The sequence below is a fragment of the Mesoplodon mirus genome (genome assembly GCF_964341445.2).
Source record: "Mesoplodon mirus genome assembly, chromosome: 20".
Taxonomy (NCBI): Eukaryota; Metazoa; Chordata; class Mammalia; order Artiodactyla; family Ziphiidae; genus Mesoplodon; species Mesoplodon mirus.
The window spans coordinates 9,735,526-9,756,461 of record NC_138996.1 but is presented as its reverse complement, the minus strand read 5'-3'; positions in this window follow the sequence as shown (position 1 = coordinate 9,756,461).

Below are 20,936 nucleotides of genomic sequence, written 5' to 3'. Positions count from 1 at the left end.
ACTCACACTCCGATAGCATACCAATTAACACCAATTAATCATCTTCATTAGGTGTGATAATGACTGGGAGAGAAAAGATTAGTTCCAAGAAAATATTCTGTACTTCTGTCAAATGAAGCTCATGAGATTAACCCACCCTAAATCAGACCCTCATCAAACAACCCCGCTCCACTGGAGACCTGTCACTGAACCTCTGGATGGTGTCAAAGAAGCAAAATGCCCAGCTGGAGAGACAGCCGGTGGAGACATTTGACCTGAACAATCACCGATGTCTTCCCAATGCAAGAATTCTTTGCAACCAGAACAGCTCTTGAAACAGGATACATCCATCAGTGATAGATAATTCCTGAGTCCCAAAGGAGACAGCCAAGATGAATGATGCTATGGCCTCCTACTCCTAAGTAGTTTCCGGTCCAAAGAGGACCAACTCAAAGCCCCTCCCTTGTCTGAGGCCCCTCTCACAGCCTTTCCCATCGCTGGTGTTGGACCCTGCAGCCTTCCAATCGCTCAGGCCCAAATCCTCACAGCCATTATTGATTCCTTGCCCTTTCCGATATATCACAGTCTTTTCACTAATAATAAAATTCAAAATACATACAGAGTCTGACCACTTTATCATCACCTCCACCCTGGCCCAAGCCACCTGGACCACTGCCGTAGCCTCTAGGTTTGTCTCCACTTTCCACCTGCTTCACCTTCCCTCTGTTCTAAATATAGCATCCAGATCAATTCCTACGGAGAATAAATCTTATCACATCACTCTTTGGCTCAAGATCCTCCTTGTCTCCCTCAGCCCTTAAGATAGCCAACAAGACCCCATGTGATGTCCCCCCATGACTTCTCTGACTTTATTGCCTACTCTCTCCACTTCTCTCTCTATTACAACCACTTCGGCCTCTCTCTATTACAACCACTCTGGCCTCCTTGTTCCTGGAGCACACTTCCACCTCAGGGCCTTTGCATGAGCCTTCACACGGATGTAAGCCTCCACAGGAAGCCTATCAAAAGACCATCCTCTTTAAAATCGCAACCTAACGCACTCCTCCCATATCAGCTTTCCCAACGCCCCTCTCCCACTCTTCTTTTTCTTTTTCTCCATAACAGTTATCACCTCATACTTTATACGATTTACTTACATGTTCTTTCTATTCTTCATTATCTGTTTTCCTTAGCTAGAACATAAACTCAGTGACAACAGAGGTCTTTGATTGATTCGTGGATTTATCCAAGGTACAGAGAACAGTGCCTGGTACACTACTCAATCAATATTTTACTACTAAGTAGTAAGAACAATTAAAGAGAAGTATATATTCGTGACTCGGAGCATCCCTTAGAGCCAGGAACGGGAGAGAATCAGGGAAAGTTCCACAGAGGACATGATACTTGAACTGAACCTTGAAGGATGGGGAGGATTTGAACCTGCAGGGCTGCAGGAAGGACATTAGGTGGAGGAGCACAGTGTGTCCTAGGCCAGCAGAGGGCCTGTTGAGATGAGAGGCGCTTCCATCAGGCCCAGGGCAAGCAGGGGGCGAGGAGGTGCTGAGAACTCAGTTGGGTCCACTGGAGCCACGGCTTTGAGGTCCAGGGAAAGGACTCTGATGATGGAGTTGCAAAGGATTCTGTGATGAGCCGGAGGAATGATCTCCCTTCGGCCACGTCTGTTTTATGGAAACGCAACCTGGGACTGTTGGCAAAGCATAACCGACCCTTACAGACCAGTGGCCAGGAGCCTCGTCCTTCCCCATCTTTTACCCCCTAGACTAACTGGCCCTGGTTCAACCTTCCTTGCCCTTGCACTTGTCTTCTGCTCTGGTCACCACAGCAATCACCCCCTCCTCTGGATGTTCACCACATCCTCCTGTACCCCACTGCACCTTCCTTGTTCTCTGGTCATTTGACGTGTGTTCTGTCTCCAAGTCTACATCAGAGGCAACTCCTGGGCCTCTTTTGTGGCCTCGGCACAGTTCTGAGCATGTAGGAGGTGTGGCAGGACGTGTCTGCGTTCAGGTGCCCTTCCAGACGCAGAACCGGTCTGACCCAGTGCAGGATCTGTAGTGAGTGTGCCCATCACATCCATTGCTAAGGTCATCACCCCTAGGCACTCTCTGGAAGAAAAAACCTCTGAGAGACTGAGAGCTACATTCTGGGCTCCCCTGAATATGAGGGGAGTGGAAGGGACAGGTTTGTTTGTTGGTGTGTTTTTGAAGGAATGGGTACAATGTATACAGAGAAGACCCCAGGGAGAGTGAGCCTCGGCATCCTCCTTAACACTTTCTTACTTTGTGGCTGGAAGGATCCAAATCTTACAGTGTAAGATCAAATCTTACAGTGGAGGGAATGCAGCCCTGATGACCCCCACAGAGGAGAACACCCCCCATCCCAGGCTCACAGGGTGTATCTTTCCTATGCTTTCCCCTCACCCTTGCCCCGAAGTGAAAACTGTAAAAGTCGGCTTTAACGTTTGGCATTGTTCCCCTGTGCCCTTCCCAAGGCAGCTAAGCATACCTAATGTAAACACAATTTATTAAGGGTTCCACGTTTGCACATGAATGGTCCTTGACTCTGGAACCTTTCTGTAGCGGGATTTTGTCTGATCCGTGGCCCAAGGCCTTTCCTAATTTTAACGCGCAGCCTGAGGCAACTGGGCTGCAGCAGATAATGGCTTCAGAGCCGGCTTATCTCAGGGACCATGAGCAGAGAGGGTGGTGGTATCTGTATTCATAACTCAGTAGGAGAAAACGGCCTCCACTCTTGCCATTTTCCTGCCGGATTTTCCAGCTCTGCAGCTCAGAATGTCAAGAGCAGGGCAGACGGAAGCACCACGGTAAAGAACTTGGACCCATTCATCCTGTACACGCTGAATGTGCCGACGCCTGGTCCGTGGGTCTGACCAGTACAACCCCGCAGCATCTAAAGCAGGGATCAGGACAGCCAGGGGTGAAGCTAAAGTCTTACTTCTCAGTCACACCAGGCTCTGTTGCTCAGCTTCAGGTTCCTAGCCCTCCCCAGAGGAACGCCAGGTTCCTCCTGAACAAATGTAACTGACCCCTGGCTCCCTGCCCAGCGTCCACATGAAAGGGCTCATCCAGACATGTAAACTCTCCCTGCATCTGTCTTACCTCTGGAGGACTTCCCTGGCCATCCAGTGGTTTAAGACTCCACACTTCCACTGCAGGAGCACGGGTTCGATCCCTGGTCCGGGAACTAAGATCCTGTATGCTGTGTGGCAAAAAAAAAAAAAAAAAGAATGTCTCGCCTCTGCTCAGCACCATCCCGTCCAGGGTGATGGCTCTGGCCATGGGTGTAAGAGTGGGATGCACGGAGGGGCGGGACCAAGGAGCATTGAACTTGTCACAGCCTGGCTGTGCTCCGTGGCTAAAGCCCTAACTCTGTCACTTCTCACATCCCCCTCCACGCCTGGGAAGATACCACGCACCACACACATTACCCTGTTTCCCCATTGTGCTTCTGAACTTGGAAATCCTGTAGGTGATAACGGGTCGTTTCATTGCCCCGGGGAGGCTGCAAGCACCCATAAGCTGACATCCAATTCTTTTCAGACACACGCTCATTCATTTCTTTTTAGTCAATGGGCTGCAAGCACACTGACATGTTGGGTTCTGTTGAATACTTTTCAGACACAGGTTCCTCAGCTGTTTCTTTTCAACCTCTGTCCTAGATCAAGGGTGGTCCCTGGCCGTTCTCCACTGGCTTCACAGAAGAGGAACTGGGTTTGGCTCCGGGAAGGGGTATGGGGTTCACAGAACCAAATTTAAAAGTAACGTGAATTGCGGAAACTCACTGCGTAGTGAGGGGATAGGGAGAGAAATATTCTCAATCTGGTGGTCTGGGATGTCTTAAGGCAAGTTATTGCCTAAGGTAGAACTACTACCTGAACGACTTCTGTTAGGGTTGAATGGTGCCACCCCCAGCCCCCTAACAAATTCATATGAGGTCCTAACCCCCAGCCCCTCAGAACATGGGAAGAAGGTGTTAAGAGAGGTAATCAAGTTAAAATGAGGTCATTAAGGTGGTTTCCAATCTAATAAGACTGGTGTCCTTATGAAAAGGGACATTTGGACACAGTGACAGACACACAGACAGTATGAAGAGGCACAGGGAGAATGATGGTCATCTACAAGCCAAGGAGAGAGGCCCAGAACACATCTTCCTTCACAGCCTCAGGAGGAAGCAACCCTACCGCCATCTTGATCTTGGATTTCCAGACTCCAGAACCCTGAGACAGGGAACGTCTGTGGTTTAAGCCACTCAGGCTGTGATCCTTTGTTACCACAGCACTAGCAAACTAATGCAACTGTGAGAAAGTCGCTCTGCAGCTGAGAAAAGTCCCCAGGAGTTTATAAGAGGTATTTTTTCACGTTTTATGCCCAGGAAGCCTGGTACAATTAGCTACTCATAAAGCTGCCCTCTTGCAGGACCGTGCATTCTGATGCCAGGGACTGATTTAATTTACCACTGTGCTTGTACAGAGTAGGTACTTGGAAAGTCATTTTGCTTCCCATTATTGTTGAAAGCTCTTTAACTCCTTTCTACCTAATTCCTAAAAAACAAAAGAAGCGAAAACACATATGTGTTTGAACACATTCAAGATTTCTACTTATGTCTAAATATAACTGTAGACACTGTGTGTGTGTGTGTGTGTGTGTGCGCACGTGGAGAGAGTGAGAAAGAGAATTTTCTCCCAAGACTTTCAGTGGGTGGCAGGAAAAAATAATCAGCCTCATACCAGCATTATAGCTAATGTTTGATACTATTTATAGAGCCAGCCATGGCCATGTCAGATCTTTAAAAGAAGCAAAACATCTGGGCACAGTCCAAAGCAGAGAGGAAGAATCCAAGTCACAACGTATTACACAGCGCAAGGCTGCATCTTTACAAAAGTTATAATTTACATTTGCTAAACAGAATCCTGTGCCTCCGAGGATCTTAGGGAACCAGATTCTGGCACCAAGTAGAATGAAAGAAAAACACAATAGCCATCCTATGTGTCACAGTTCCAAAAGTTCTGAAGGGAATCAATGAATGGTTTCCAGAGAGCAGAAAACCCAGCACCTCCTCAGCAAAGGGCCTCCAAGTGGTCAGTGGCCACTGACCGTCCATCACGGGAGGCAGCCCCCTTGAACTGAAGTCAGCGGCTGCCCTGGAAGGTTCTCAGAGGGGCCCCAGTTCAAGCCCAAACCATCCTCTGTTCCTCACTTGAAGGCAAACGGCATCCTCTCCCTGCCCCCATCTCACAGAGCTGTCTTAAGGATGAATTAAAGAAAAATATTTAAACCTATATAACACTTGGGACATCTACACTAAGAGGAAAAAAATCACTATTTCTACAATATTTCACAGACCTAAAGCAAGTGTCCTACTTGAAGCAAAACCAATACACACACACACACAAAAAAAAAAAATCCAGATTTTAAAAACATATATATCAGAATTAAGTTGTCCAACATACAAAAAATAGAACAAGCTCTTCAAAAGCTTTATTCACCAGGGAACGCCCAGCACCTAGGTCAAGACCAGACACGTTACATTCAAAAGGCATTTGCTGAATAAAAGCATTATTTCTGTTAAACAGCCAGCTCCATCGGCATACTTCATGAATTACAGAAGTTGCAAATATTGCATTCGTGTGTCCCATTCCCCAACATGCACGGTGGGACGGGTGAGACACCCTGTAAGGTGGCCCGGCCTGGGAACAGCTATGTCCTGGCAGTCGCCCCCGGCCCAGGTCCCATTACCTCTGCCAAATGTTTGCTGCATCAACCCTGGCGCATCCAGCCCCGCATCCTGGCAGCAGCGTGGAGACAGGGCTGCTTCTTTGTTTGAAGACACCTCTTCCTGGCTTCCTGGTGACAACGGCCAGGCGAGAGGGCAGCCTGTTCCAGTCTGGCTGTGCCTTTGGCAGTGACTAAACACACAGGTTGTTACCGTGTCTGTGGCTTCCGAGAAGCTAATGGATTTCAGGGCAGAGAGCAAACCCGGGCAGGCTACCCACCATGCTTGGTGCTGTCTTCATCACATACCCACTTCTGCCTCTTTGTTCCAAAATGTTTCTTTCAATCCCCAAAACCCTTGTTTCTTCCCTGTTGGTCGAGGAAGGGTAAGAGGAGGATCCATATAAAGCCTTCCGACAAGCTTCCAGGGAATCCACACCAGCCCTGATCACAGAGAAAAACTTCCACAACAGGGCAAGAACCTGGTCTGCTCAGGTTACTGGATCTCATGTTATTTCTGTAACTTTTATTATTTTTTGTATTATAAAAATTAATAAAGGCTCATTGTAAGATATTTGGAAACTGTAGAAAAAAAAAGTACAAAAATGAAAACAAAAATCATCCATAATCTCATCATCCACAAAGAATCTCTATTACCACTTTAGTCTATTTTATTTATATTTATACATACACATACATACACACACACACTTCATTAGCCACTTTAGAAGTATTTAACATACAGCTTCATGGGCTTCCCTGGTGGCTCAGTGGTTGAAAATCTGCCTGCCAACGCAGGGGTCACGGGTTCGATCCCTGGCCCAGGAAGATCCCACATGCCATGGAGCAACTAAGCCCGTGCGCCACAACTACTGAGCCCGTGCACCCAGAGCCCGTGCTCCACAACAAGAGAAGCCACCGCAACGAGAAGCCTGCGCACCGCAACGAAGAGTAGCCCGCACTCGCCGCAACTAGAGAAAGCCTGCACACAGCAACGAAGACCCAACGCAGCCAAAAATAAAAACAAATAAATAAATTTATTTTTAAAAATAAATAAACAACATACAATTTCATGAGCATTGTCTCATATCATTAACATTCTTCAAATAGCTTTATATGGCTGCCTACTACTGCATTGTATGGATGTACTGTAATTTACTTAACTAGCTCCCTGCTACTGGGAAAAGTTGAGTCCAATTTTTCAGAAAGATAAATAGCACCACATTGAACAATTTTGTGCACACCTATCTCCCCACATTTCTGATTATTTCCTTTACATAGAATCCCAGAAGTAGATCAAAAGCATGAAAATGCCCCCAAATCATGCTTTCCAGAAAGATTACGCAAATTGTAGCTCTAGTACCAGGACATGACGGCCATCTACCACGTGTCTGTTGACACGGAACAATGCCACTTTTAGTTTTAGTTTTAGTTTTTTATTTATTTATTTTTTTGCGGTACGCGGGCCTCTCACTGCGGTGGCCTCTCCCGTTGCGGAGCACAGGCTCTGGATGCGCAGGCTCAGCGGCCATGGCTCACGGGCCCAGCCGCCCTGCGGCATGTGGGATCTTCCCGGACCGGGGCACGAACCCGTGTCCCCTGCATCGGCAGGCGGACTCCCAACCACTGCGCCACCAGGGAAGCCCCACAATGCCATTTTTAACCTTCAGTAATTTTAGAGCTAGAAAAAGGGCATCTCATTTACATGTTAATTAGCATTTTTAGTATTGTTATTATTGAGATTATCAGTGGTCGGGACTTGACTTGAATGCCTCACCTTAGCCGCACGTGGCATCCTGGGAAGGTAGGCCCCCTTATCCTCATTCCACAGAGGGAGAAACTGAGGCCGAATTAAGTGCCTTTCACAAGGTCAAACAACCATCTCTCAGAGCCAGGATCAAAGCCCAAAGCCCATCCATCTAATGATTATACCATGCTGGTTATTCTTGGAGTCAAACATTTTCCCATGTGTTTTTAGTCACTGTATTTCTTTGTCTCAGAACTGGAGTAAATTTATTTGTCTGTGTAGAAACACAGCCCTCAGTACTTTGGGTGTTTTGACACTCCACGCTTGTACCGAGATGCACGCATCACCCACACCGCTCGCTGCCTCAGCCCAAACCAAACTGACACCCATCTCCCCACAAGTCAAGGATGACACAGGGTCTCCCCTCTACATTGAAGAGTTTATACGGGGAGGGGGAAGGGTAAGCTGGGACGAAGTGAGAGAGTGGCATGGACATATATACGCTACCAAATGTAAAATAGATAGCTGGTGGGAAGCAGCTGCATAGCACAGGGAGATCAGCTCTGTGCTTTGTGACCACCTAGAGGGGTGGGATAGGGAGGAGATATGGGGATATATGTATACGTATAGCTGATTCATTTTGTTATACAGCAGAAACTAACACACCATTGCAAAGCAATTATACTCCAATAAAGATGTTAAAAAAAAAAAAGAAAGAAAGAAAGAAGAGTTTAAACTGGCTTCACCTGAGCCCTAGTGAGGTTAGTCAGAATGCCCTGGAATTGAACTTAACCTCGAGTGGGAGATATCCTTTCACAGTCAAAGAATGATCAACTCTACAGGACCCATAACATAGACCAGCTTGAAAGCACAGCACTCACAAGGGCCCATTCTACAGGACCATCCATTCCTTTCCTTGTGGAGGCAAGGCGAGATGTCGATGTGTCTCTCCACACAGAGGTAGGAGTATCTCCTGGCCAGACAGCTCCCATGATGCTAAAGTTCACAGCCAGGCCAGCACCTGCCCACCACGGCCACTCCTCAGAGGCCCAGGGAAATGTGTGCCAGTCCCCCTCCACGGGCTGAATCCCCTCAAAGGATGGAAGTCAGGAAGCTGTGCCCTAAGCAGTCAGAGGACATTCCTCCACCCAAAAAAAAGAGCCCTGCACCAAGCAGCTGGAAGGGAGGCCATGGGGGAGCTTCTTTCCTTTGAAGTCACCTGCTCACCCAGGAATTCATGCTGCGGAAAAGCTCTGCAGGATCATAAACCAGCCTTGCACCTGCCTCAGAGCCCACTCTGCAATTCACAGCGATCATGTGCTTGATTCAGCTCAGGTTAGGGAGATGGATGGGATTTTCACACAAATCACTTGATTTGTATGAGAAATCTATGCTCCTGCTGTTCTAAGCATTGCAGGGATTTTTTTTTTTTTTTTTCTTTTTGCGGTATGCGGGCCTCTCACTGTTGTGGCCTCTCCCGCTGCGGAGCACAGGCTCCGGATGCGCAGGCCCAGCGGCCATGGCTCACGGGCCCAGCCGCTCCGCGGCATATGGGATCCTCCCAGACTGGGGCACGAACCCGTATCCCCTGCATCGGCAGGCGGACTCTCAACCACTGCGCCACCAGGGAGGCCCTGCAGGGATTTTTGGTTCCGCTAAATCTCTCTCAATATTATGGTTCTTGCAGCTTTTTAGAGTTTCCTGCCCAGGATTATTTTTTGAAGGCACTGCACTATTTGGCAATGCTACATTGTTCTTCTTTGGTACCTTGACCAGCAATATTTGGGAGAAAGGGCTTGAGCTCTGAAACCCCAAAACAGGTATTCCAAACTTTTTATTAAGCATTCTGGGATCTCGGTAGCGGAACCACACGGAATCCATCGCCTGGCTTCTCTTGACCCCGGCCCACTACCCTGGCCCTCCCCGAGCCATCCTTAGAGAGAAACTACCCCCCTACTACCATCATCACCTTGTATAACTTCCCAGGCATCACTGAGCCCTCGCTGCCTTACAGTGCTGTGTTGGACACTCTACAGCTAATACTCACTTAATCCCGGCAACACAGCTCCGAGGTGGGTACCAGGAGGTCATGCAGAGCTGGGGAAACTGAGGTTCAGAGCAGAGCCACAGGGACGATGTGAGCTGTGTCTGCGGAGATGCCTTGGGTTAGATAACCTTGGGGTCCCTACACCTCTGTGCTTCCAGATCCTCTATTTTATCTCAAACAGAACCTCCAGGAACAAGATTTGGAGAAAAGATGGGCGATCCCTCGTCCTGGATCAGCCCTGAAGCACAAATTCCTTACTGTCTTTATCGCTCCCACAAAGGACTCTGTCCCCTAGGTGAGCACGACGTTTTGGACCCTTTGCCATCCGAGAAGAGCGGCCCCACGGAAAAACCGACAGACCCAGGGCCAGTCACGTGTCCTGTCCGAGGCCACCCCCCTTCCTGGCTGTACTGACGGTGCACAAGGCACCTCTTCCGAAGCCCCTGGGCAAACACTGCCACCCCCACTGCCGTGACCATCCTCAGTCCCCTCGCACTGCCTGGGTCAAGTTCATCTGCCCGGCTTTTCTGGTGATTAGTGACCTTGGACTGTTCTCTTTGCCAAGCCCCAGGTCACCCTGTAATCCCACGCCTTGCCTGGGCTGCTGTCCTGTCTCTTTCCCGCCGGACATCTAAAGAGAATGAAGAAGATAGTCTATGTCTTCGCAGTTTATATGTGCATCTCACTCTTCCCAAGGCCTCCTATCCTAACGGGAGATACCGCGTGCTCAGCCCACCCTGAGCCCCACCCCATGTCCAGATCATGTGACCTGGGTCCCCTCTTCTTTCCCCAGAGCATCTTAAAAAAAACTAGAGAGAGGAATCTTCCTCTCATTCCTGCCTCCCTCCTGCCTTATAGGAAGATGTAAAAAGAAAACAAGAAGTCTCAAAAAAACAAACAAACAAAGAAGCTTTAGGAGGAGAGAGGAGGAAGTGCAGTAAGCATCCCCCAGCTCTCCTCCATCTCTGGCCAAGGGGTTCTTGGCGCCTCACCCACCTGTCTGATTTCTGAGGATTGTCATCATTCCGGGCAAGCCATTCCATTTCTTCAAAATGCAATTGTAGCAAAAAAAAAAAAAAAAAAAAAAAAAGGTAACTAGGAGTGGTGATGGATGTTATCTAGACGTACTGTGGTGGTGATTTCACAATATATAGAAATACTGAATTATTATGTTGTATGCCTGAAACATATAATTTTATATGTGAATTACATCTCGATTTTTGAAGAATACACTCATTCAAGAGCCACCTGGGCAGACAGCTCCAGGCCTGTTGGAATCTGAGACTAAGTTTTGAGGACTCTCAATCCACACCCTCCTCTTGGCCTTATTAATTCAGTCATAACTCTTGAGAATTTACAAGGCCCCTTTTACAGTGAGAGCATGGGCAGAAACCTTTTAATTTTGATTTAGAGACTCAAACTCTCTCTGTCACTGTCTCCCGTCCCCTCCCTCGGGGCTCCAGGGGCGTCTCTCTCCATGGACCACGGGCTGAGGTCAATCCCTGCCTCTGTCGCAGCTCTTGATCCTAGTCACAGAGCAAATGAAGCTACAGGAGAGAGTGCCCGCGACGATTCCCCCCACCCCGCCCCACCCCACCCCGCCGGTGCCTCTGACCACGGCTGTCCATCCTCCGTCCGCCGCCAGCGAAGGCCACGCCTGGCCCTGCGCACTGCATCCCTGCATCCCGTCCCCTCCCCCACAGGCCATCGCCCAGCAATGCTCGCTTCCTTCCCTGCATCACCTCTGTGTTCTCCCCACTGGACCATCTCCATCTGCACACAGCCACCCTGATATTTTCCCCATTTTAAGGGAGAAATACTGACCACGACCAAACAGCCCTACACTTAACCATTCACTTCTTTGCACCCTTTACAACCACACTCCTCCACAAAGTCGTCTGCCAGACCGAGCAAGCCGCACTCCCCCGTCCTCCGCCTGCCTCTCCTCCAACCTGCTCCACCCCGCGCGCTCCCATCAGCTCCCCCACGGCCTCCACGTGGCCAGCGTCAACTCTCCTTCCTCCTCTTACACCAGCAGCACCTGACCGCGCTGATCACTCCCTCCCTGAAAATTGCTCCCCTTGGGAAACAAGCCCTCCGGGTTCCCCTCTCCTCTCCTGGGCTGCCCCTGCTGGTTCATCTTCATGGCCTCGATCCAGGGTCAGCAAACATGGCCCTCGGGCAGCTGCCTGCTGTTATAAATAAAGTTTTATTGAACACAGACACACACGTTCATGTGTCATCTGTAGCTGCTTTTGTGCTACAAGGGCAGAATTGAGTCACTGCAACAAAGTCTGAAATATTTACGATCTGGCCCTTTAAGAAAAACGTGGCCAATTCCTATCCCAGACCCCTGAATACGGGAGTTCCAGAACCCAGTCTTTAGAGCTTCTCTATCCACACTCACTCTCCAGGTGATCCCATCCGGTCCCACACTTTCGGTATTATCAGGACACCGACAACTCCCAAGATTTTTCTCCAGCATAGAAAACTCTTCTCTCACCCCCAGACCCATCATCCTGCTGACTGGTGGACTGCATTGAGATGCTTGGCATCTCCCCAGACAAACGCCTCCCTTCCTGTTTTCCCCCAGTTTGCTCCCCCCACAAGCCTTCCCATCTCATGCTAAAAACCTTGGAAGTCATTCTAGAACCTCTTTTTCTCTCAAACCCCACATTCAACTCATCAGCAAATCCTGCTGCTTCCACCTTCAAAATATATGCAGAATTTGCCCACTAACCCCTCCATTGCTCCCGGCCTTAATCCAAGGCGCCCCCTCTCTCTCGCCAGGGTCACTGCCTCCAGGCAGCCCTCCTGGAGGTGTTCTCAATGCTGCCTCCCACACAGCGGCCAGAGTGATCCGTTTCCATTGAAACTATGTCGGTCCTCTGCTCAAAACTTTCCAGTGGCCTGGCCTCAGGGCTACCCCTGACACCTCCAAATGTCTCCAGCGTCAGGGCCCCTCCCGGGTGGACGGCTTCCCCCCAGACAGCCACATGGACCCTCCTCCGCTGCACTGGGTCTCCACTCCAGGGTCACTTTACTATCGAGGGCCCCCGGGGGCACACCCTCCCCACACCCCTCATCCCCTTGTTCTGCTTCCTTTTTCCCACTGCACTGCCTGACCCTCCTACATACTTTCTCACTTGTTTGTATCTATCCCTCCACTAGAGCAGAAGCTCTGGGAGGACAGGTACTGCATCGGTTTTGTCCCCCCTGTATTCTCAGTGTTGAGAACTGTGCTTGTCAATCCTCAGCATTTTGAGCAATGAACAGGTGGACACATACATTTCAGAAGCCCCCTCCCCTCTTGAGGAAGCAAAAGGATGGGGAAAAGAAGCACGTGGCTTCCGTCGTGGAGAAATCAGAGAGGACCACAGCGCAGAGGTCTCCCAGCCCTGAGTCAGCAGTATCCCGCACTGACCTGCCCCAGGGACCGGACTGAAACAAGCCAGTCCCCACGGACGAGGGGACTGCCCACCAGCTGCTTTCCAAATCCCTCTCTGCAAACCTCCCGGAAGCCAGGAGGCTGCTCTGGGGACCCACGGAGCTGCAGCACCTCCTCCGTCCCCCCTGCAGGCTACCCTGACCCAGATGGGGTGTCATGGCAGACAATGCACCAGGCTTGGAATCCACCACTCACCAGCTGTGTTACCTTGTGAGTCTTCACCAGTCCAAGTCTCACTTTCCTCTCTGTAGAAGGAAGGTGATGAGCCATCGCTTCTAAATTTGACAATACAGTCATTCCTTCGTGTCCACGGGTTCCTCACCCCTGGATATGGGGGTGGTGGGGGAGACTACGGGGACTTGAGCATCTGTGAGGTTTGGTATACACGAGGGTCCTGGAACCCATCCCCTGTGGATACCAAGGGACGACTGTACAGGGTGGTCTCAGACTCTTTTTGCTTCTTATTTGTGTGTTTATCACACTGCAAGGTCTACTGTGTACAAAGCGGTTGTGCTCAGGGCTTTCCATGTGCTGTAACCTGCTGCCCCGTTTCCAAGCATCCCTCTTGCGCTCCCACCTACTGCCCATCCGCTCCCATTTCTTCTTCTTCGTCTTTTTGTCTCACAACTTTTGCTTCCTCTTCCCACATTCTGAAAACCCTGAGGTCCAGGCAGGCGGGGAGGCCGGGCAGAATCGGACCCATCCTAACCAGCCTCCCTCTCCTCCTGGAAACCCACACGGAAATTTCACATCAGCAGGAAGAAAACCAAGAGAAAGAGGTGTGGGGGGGGGGGAGAGAGAGAGAGAGAGGGACGGAGGGAGAGAGAGAGAGAGGGAGAGAGAGAGAGGGAGAGAGGGAGGGAGAGAGGGAGAGAGGGGAGAGAGAGAGAGAGAGGGACGGAGGGAGAGAGAGAGAGAGGGAGAGAGAGAGGGAGAGAGGGAGAGAGAGAGAGAGGGAGGGAGAGAGAGAGAGAGGGAGAGAGAGAGGGACGGAGGGAGAGAGAGAGAGAGGGAGACAGAGAGAGGGAGACAGAGAGAGGGAGAGAGGGAAGGAGGGAGAGAGGGGGGAGAGGAGGGGAGAGAGAGAGAGAGAGGGAGGGAGGGAGAGAGGGAGAGAGGGAGGGAGAGAGGGAGAGAGAGAGAGAGGGAGAGAGGGAAGGAGGGAGAGAGGGGGCAGAGGAGGGGAGAGAGAGAGAGAGGGAGACAGAGAGAGGGAGAGAGAAGGAGGGAGAGACATGGTGCAAGGGAGCAAATCCATAGGAGAACCTCCAACCCATTCCCCCCACCTCGCCCCCTCCTCACAGAGCACACTGTCCCCAGCTGATTAAACAGAAGGGCTTCCTGAGAACTGAGCAGAGCCTGGAACCCCCGGGCTTCTCAGCAGCCCTGACACCCACGCTGGCTCTGGGCTCGAGACCACCACTCACACCAAGGATGTCCCTCCTTCTATCCAAATCATCCTCACACTTCAGTGCTCAGTGTTCAGGACCTCCCCAGCCTTCTGTGACCCTCACACGCCCACGGACACCCACTTTCTCAGCACCTACACCGGCCTTGAGTTCGGTCTCGGGTGAATACACCCCGGACCGGAAGTCATCTCACCTGTGCTGCGGCTGACCCCTCCAGTGTCCACCAGGGACACAGGACACCCTGCCCACCCCTCTGCAGCCCAGGACACACAGGCCAGAAGGAGTCCTGCTGCTTACGAGGTCAGGCAGTATTTCTTTGCAGGACGAATATCTGGCTCTTTCCATGCTGCCCGTACGACCTGGGGAGGGTGGCTTCGCCTTTCCGGGTATCCATTTCTTCCCCACCCACCTCGGAGGCTTGTGAACACAGAACGCCATACACGCGCGCGTTACTATTAAACTAAATAGGACGGCAAATCGGCCACGCGGCCCACACCCCTCCTCACCCCGCCCGACCTTCTGGCAGCCCAGCCGCTTTTCCAATTAAGCCCGAGGAAGCCCCAAGGATGTGCCTATCAGAGCTGCCACCTGCCCCACGGAGGGAAGACACCCCAGAGCCTCCACGTGGCCAGGCACACATCACGGAGCTGCCCAGCTGTGACTTCCACCGGGATGCTCAGGCAGCCCGGAGTGGATGCAACAAAGGAAACCACAGCGGGAAGCGAAGGCATTTCAGAAAAGCAGCAAAACCAAAATGAGAGCCCGGGAGACAGAAGCAGGAGGTGGCCTCTGGAGAGCCTTCAGCACCTGAAGTCCCTTCTCTAAGCGTAACGGCTGCCCGTGCACGCACTCAGTCTTAATTAATAAGGGAATGAAACACAAGGCATGGCTTCTGGGAAGCGGGGGAGGACAGAGCCACGCCTTCCTGGTGGAAACCTGCCAGCCGACTCCACAGCACCCGAAGCCCTACACCACTGCCCACCTGGACAGGCTCGGACACCCCCGTTCCCTGTGACCCGGCTCTGACACTCGCTGGCTTTGTGACCCTGGACGAGCCTCAGCCTGTCAGAGCCTCAACGTCTCGATTGGGGAAATCAGCAGGTATCCATGATGCCTGTCAACACACCACCTGAAATGCTAGGATGGGTCTGACCCCTATAGATGGGGCCTGGGGTTGAGGTGGGGAGAAAAGAGCAGGATGCCACCGCCCAGGGTCCCCATGTCCTGCCCAGAGATGCTGCACCCTCGGCACTCGGCCCTGGCTGATGCGGGAAAGCACATGCTGAGTGGCCTGTGCACATTGGTCTGACCTGGGGGTCAGGTCTGGGGGTCCCCCCGCCCCGTGGGATGCTTTTTAGTGAGAACAGAGGACCTGATCCATTGCTACATGTGGAGTCTCTGCTTGAACATTCATGGTTTGAGGAACTGACTTAGCGTGTTTTTCTAATCTGTAAAATAGCACATTTACTGTGGGAAATTTGGGAAATAAAGAAAAGTTGAACAAAATAAAAAACGGTGCCTCCTAAAACCTGAAGAGAACCACTGTTATCACTTCGATATATTTTTAATCCATTCTATTTTTTCTTGACTGTACACATCTTTTTGTTTTTACAAGATTGCATTTATACCCTATACGTTTTTTTGTTTGTTTGTTTGTTTGCAGTACGCAGGCCTCTTCCTGTTGTGGCCTCTCCCGTTGCGGAGCACAGGCTCCGGACGCGCAGGCTCAGCGGCCATGGCTCACGGGCCCAGCCGCTCCGCGGCATGTGGGATCTTCCCGGACTCGGGCACGAACCCGCGTCCCCTGCATTGGCAGGCGGACTCTCAACCACTGCGCCACCAGGGAAGCCCCCCTATACGTTTCTAAACCTTTCTTTACTTAATATATTTGGTTAGCATTTTCCCATATCCTTATATATTACTGAATGTCATTTTAATAGCTTCCTTGATTTTCCTTTTATGTATGCACCATATTAGATTTAACTAATCCCCCCCATACAATGTTTTGTTATAATGAGTAATGCTGAAAGGAATATCCTTGGTTTGGTTAGAACTATTTTGCACAGCTCTGATGATTTCCTTAGGATAAATTCCTAGAAGCGGAATTGCTAACTGGTTCAATGGGTATGTTTTTAAGACATGTCGCTTACGTTTGCAAATTATCTTCCCACAAGCTAAGTCTGAAAACATCCATTTGCCAGTACTCTTAACAGCACTGATACCCATTTTCCTTTTGCTCATCTGCTAGGTGGGCAATAATATCGTTTTTAATTTTGTATTTTAGTGATTAGTGAGGTCGGACACTTTGGCATAGTTTTCTGGATATTTCTCCTTCTTTGCACGTGAATGAGCTCTTTACATCCTCTGCCCACTTTTCTATCAGGGGACAGGCTGATGTGTTAATACTCTATTAACAAATAGAGTACTGAGAGAAGAGAATTAGTCCACAGCCGCCTTTGATGATTCTGCCCCTGTGTTTAAAAATCCCCTCCATTAAGGCATTAATGTTAATGCTACCTTATACCCTTTTCCTGTTGTTTAAACCCATTTGCTCTCATCCTGTCTTCAGTGGGGGGGGGGCACCCCTCTCTTTCATCTAATATTGGGACCTTCCCTCTCACCTGTCAGCCCCTTCTCCAGGGATGAATAATTCCTCTTCATTTTTGCCTGATCTAGTGTAACTCATGAAGCCAGAGAATCACCCCTTGACCGTCCCTCATCTTCTTAGACTTCTTCCTCCAGGCCCTCATGCTTTCTCCCCTGAACAGCAGCAAATGACTTCGGACCCAGCCTCTGCATCCCAGGCTTGCCCCTCCCCAACCTCATCCCCGCTCTCCATTCCCACCTCATTTTCCCTAAATGCAAACATGACTGTCTTTTCTTGCCTAAAACCCTTCCGCCCCTGAGTTTGGCCAGCTGGTCCCTCCCTACCTGGGGCACTGGTATCTCCTCCTCCCACACCCCCAAACGTCCCTCATGTGCTCAGATGGAGCCACTCCAAGTGTTACCCACGGGGCGCTGGCCCCCACTGCTTCATGCTTCTGCGTCTTGACCTGTGGCTGCCTTGTCTCCCCCAGCCACCTGGGGGGATCCGGTTTATGTCTCAGGTCCCCCCGCCCCCCGTGTCCCTCTCTGCAGGAGGCCTCCTCTGACCACACCAAGTAAGGGCACCCAGTGCAGCCTGCATCCGGGCCCCCCCGTCACGCTTACGACACCGCCTTGTATCTGTAGCGCACAGCACCCACACTGAGGGCAGAAGTGACAAGTCAGCTGAACGCCCTTCTGAATAAAAAGGACACGGTGGAAGCAGGGCTGGGACGAGAGCACCCTGGGCTGGGACCGGTGACCCAGGTTCCATGCAGTGGTCCACAGCGTGCGTGGGCTCTGGACAAGACACTTCACCAGTCACCTTTACCCAACAGAACAGAATTTTGAATTTCCCTTGGATTCTCATTTCTAAGAGAAGCTTCTACAACGTGGGGCTGAAATTCTACCTTCCTTCTGGCCAGACTTGATTCACTTTTGGGCAGACGCACCTCCTGGATACTCGGAGGCCCAGGGAAGGGTGCACACTTCTGCAGAGGGGGGGCTGTCTCAGGGCCCAGAGGCTCCCTCTCCTTCTGTGGACGAGCTCCGCAGCCCCTGGGTTTCCTGTCTTCCCCTGGCTACCCAGCCCTCCTCTCTCTTCCTCATCTTCCCAAGCTCTCTCCATCCCTCAAGCCTGTCTCACATCCAGGGCAGCTCAGCCCCTGGTGCTCACAGTGTCCTCTCCCGCTTTGGCTTCTCTGCATCTTCTCTCCTGGCCGTTCCTTGGACAGACATCCCACTTGGCTGCCTCTGAGGCTGACAGTCCTTCTACAGAGGTTCCCTCGGAAGAATCACACATACTTTGTTCCTGGAAGAACCCCACCCTGACCCCCGGTGCCTGCCTCAGTGCTCAGGAAGCTTTCATCAGCCCAAAGACACGCCCACGGGCTGTGGGTGTGCAAGGGTCGTGCCCTCCCCGCCAAGCACTCACCCCTAGCTAGCCCAGCACAAACCTCAGTGTTTCACCCCTTTTTTTTTTCAAATAAAATATGCATTCATTTGGTGATGCTCATTTCACCAATTCACCTTGCTGCCTACATGGCTCAAAGCACCACAGGGCAAAGTGGTCCCCAGCCTCTGCCTGGCTCTCCAGAGGGCCAGCCTCTGTGTTCATCCCCAGGCTGCTGGCTAGACAGCACCCCTCCACTCCCATCCCTGGGCCCCCAGGGAGCCAGCCTCTGGGCCCTGAGACAGCCCCCCCTCTGCAGAAGTGTGCACCCTGCCCTGAGCCTCCGAGCATCCAGGAGGTGCGTCTGCCCAAAAGTGAATCAAGTGTGGCCAGAAGGAAGGTAGAATTTCAGCCCCACGTTGTAGAAGCTTCTCTTAGAAATAAGAATCCAAGGGAAATTCAAAATTCTGTTTTGTTGGGTAAAGGTAACAGGTGAAGTGTCTTGTCCAGAGCCCACGCACGCTGTGGACCACTTTTATTTCATTTATCCGATGAGGAGCTGTAACTAGACATCTAAAGGCTCTTGCCTTCGTAAGCTGCAGATTAGGTTATCCTTTATTTTTTGCCTCTCTCTCTTCCTGGTCCCCGCAGTTCTAACCCATCCCCTCCTTTTCTCCCCAGTGTCTGGCGTGCGTCCTGCCAACCCTGGCCTTGCAGAAGCCCCTTCCCTTGCAATGACAGGGACCAAAGTGTCTGCCACGTAAACCAGGGAAGCTGGAGTTGGTTACACGGAATCAGTAACAGGCACTCAATGACCACTGCAGACTGCAGGGCTCCCTGTCTCTGCCATTTGCATAGATAGACAGCAGCCCAGAAAAAGGAAATGGTCCTTCAATTTGGAAACAAGGAAATAAACGAGCTACAAAGCAAATAACACTGACTCGGGATGGAGGACCTTGATTCTGATCCCGGCTCTGCCATCGGGTCACCATGTGACAGTGCCAGGCCTCTCACCTCTCTGGGTCTCGTTCGCCACATCTGGAAATGAAAGGTTAGACTTGAGGAGAGGTCCTCAAGCCACAGACAGGGTCTGGGCCTCAGGCAGCGGCAGGAGGGCGGCTCGGATTGGTCGGCTCCGGCCCTCGGACTGATTCTCGGTCTCTTTGATGCCCCAGAGCACAGGTGAGGTCTCAGAGAAATAAACAAGGACCCTCATCAGGCATGGGCCAGGATCCCTGCACTAGACGGCCCCTGCCTGTCGCCTCTCCACAGTCCCCTGCCTCGTCCTCCAGCTGAATCTCCCGCTCATCCGTTTCCTAAAGATCATCACGGAGGCTCCGAACCTTCCCTTTTTAACAACTCTTGCTGATGGAAAATTCTTCCTCATACCTAATCTAAGTCCATCTGCTGCAATTTCTGTCTATTTTCTCTCGTTCAGAGATGGAGATGGAGAACAGCTGGTCGCCATCCCCCATAAAACATCCCCTCCTAAACCAAAATCAGTTATTACATCACCCCTCAGCCTGTTTTCCTTCTGGTACAGCATCCACCATTCCTTCTGACCTGGCTGCATGGGATTCCGGCTCTGGAAGCATCGCTGAGCGCTGTGGCCTGCGCCAGAGCAGCTCTCTACACCCGAGTCCTTCTGGAGCTGTTACATCCCCAGCTGGATTTAGGACTCGGGTGGCAAAATGCAGAGAGAAGGTCAGAGCAGAGAAGGATGGATGAGAACACAGTCCAAGCCCCGGGCTTTCCATGAAGGTCAGAAAAGGAAAATAGATGCAGTGCCCAAGGTCAAATCTGAGGACTCAAGCTTCAGCTGCTAGACCCCAAATCCTGCCAGCACTATGCCCTGAGTAACTGCAGCGTATCCATGGGTAAGAGCAGAACGAGTCTTAACGGGAAAGCAAAGAGCCATCATCGCACAGACACTCCTGATCCAAACGCATCTCTCCAATCCCATTAGCAGACAAACGAAACTCCACTTTGAATACCATTAAGAGCTCAAACACCTCCGAAAGTGACAACACTGTTAGCTATTCACACTTTAGTATGAATAAGTCAACTGATCCTAACTCTTGATAGAGAGATTTAGGGGTGAGGAGAGAACACAAAACAAAGAATGAGAGACTGACCAAACAAACGCCACCACGTGCTGGTTTCCAAGGTCAGTCCTGCTCATGGAGGCTACAGGAGGGTGGGGCTCAGCACAGCCGGTGGGTCTGTGCCCACTGGCCTCACACAGGGCCCAGTGAGGTCTAGAACTGAACACAGGGCTCCCCCAGGGCCAACGCCAGGTGCATTCCAGAATCCCTGACACCCCCGGTTCACTGTTTCAGAAGTAAGGTAAGCATGGTGTCTAATATTAAATCTCAACCTCTAGGGTGCCCTTAAGTGATGGCAAGGAAGAACCAGAAGGAAAGGAAGAAAGACAGGCATCTACTGGGATGAAGTAAGATGGTTCAGGTCCCAGCTTCAGTGCGAAATTGCTCCCAAGTGAGGAGGGAGGAAGGGACCACACGAGTGTACGGAAAAGGGAGACGGGCGAATTAGTCACTGATAATTTGGGCTACGAAA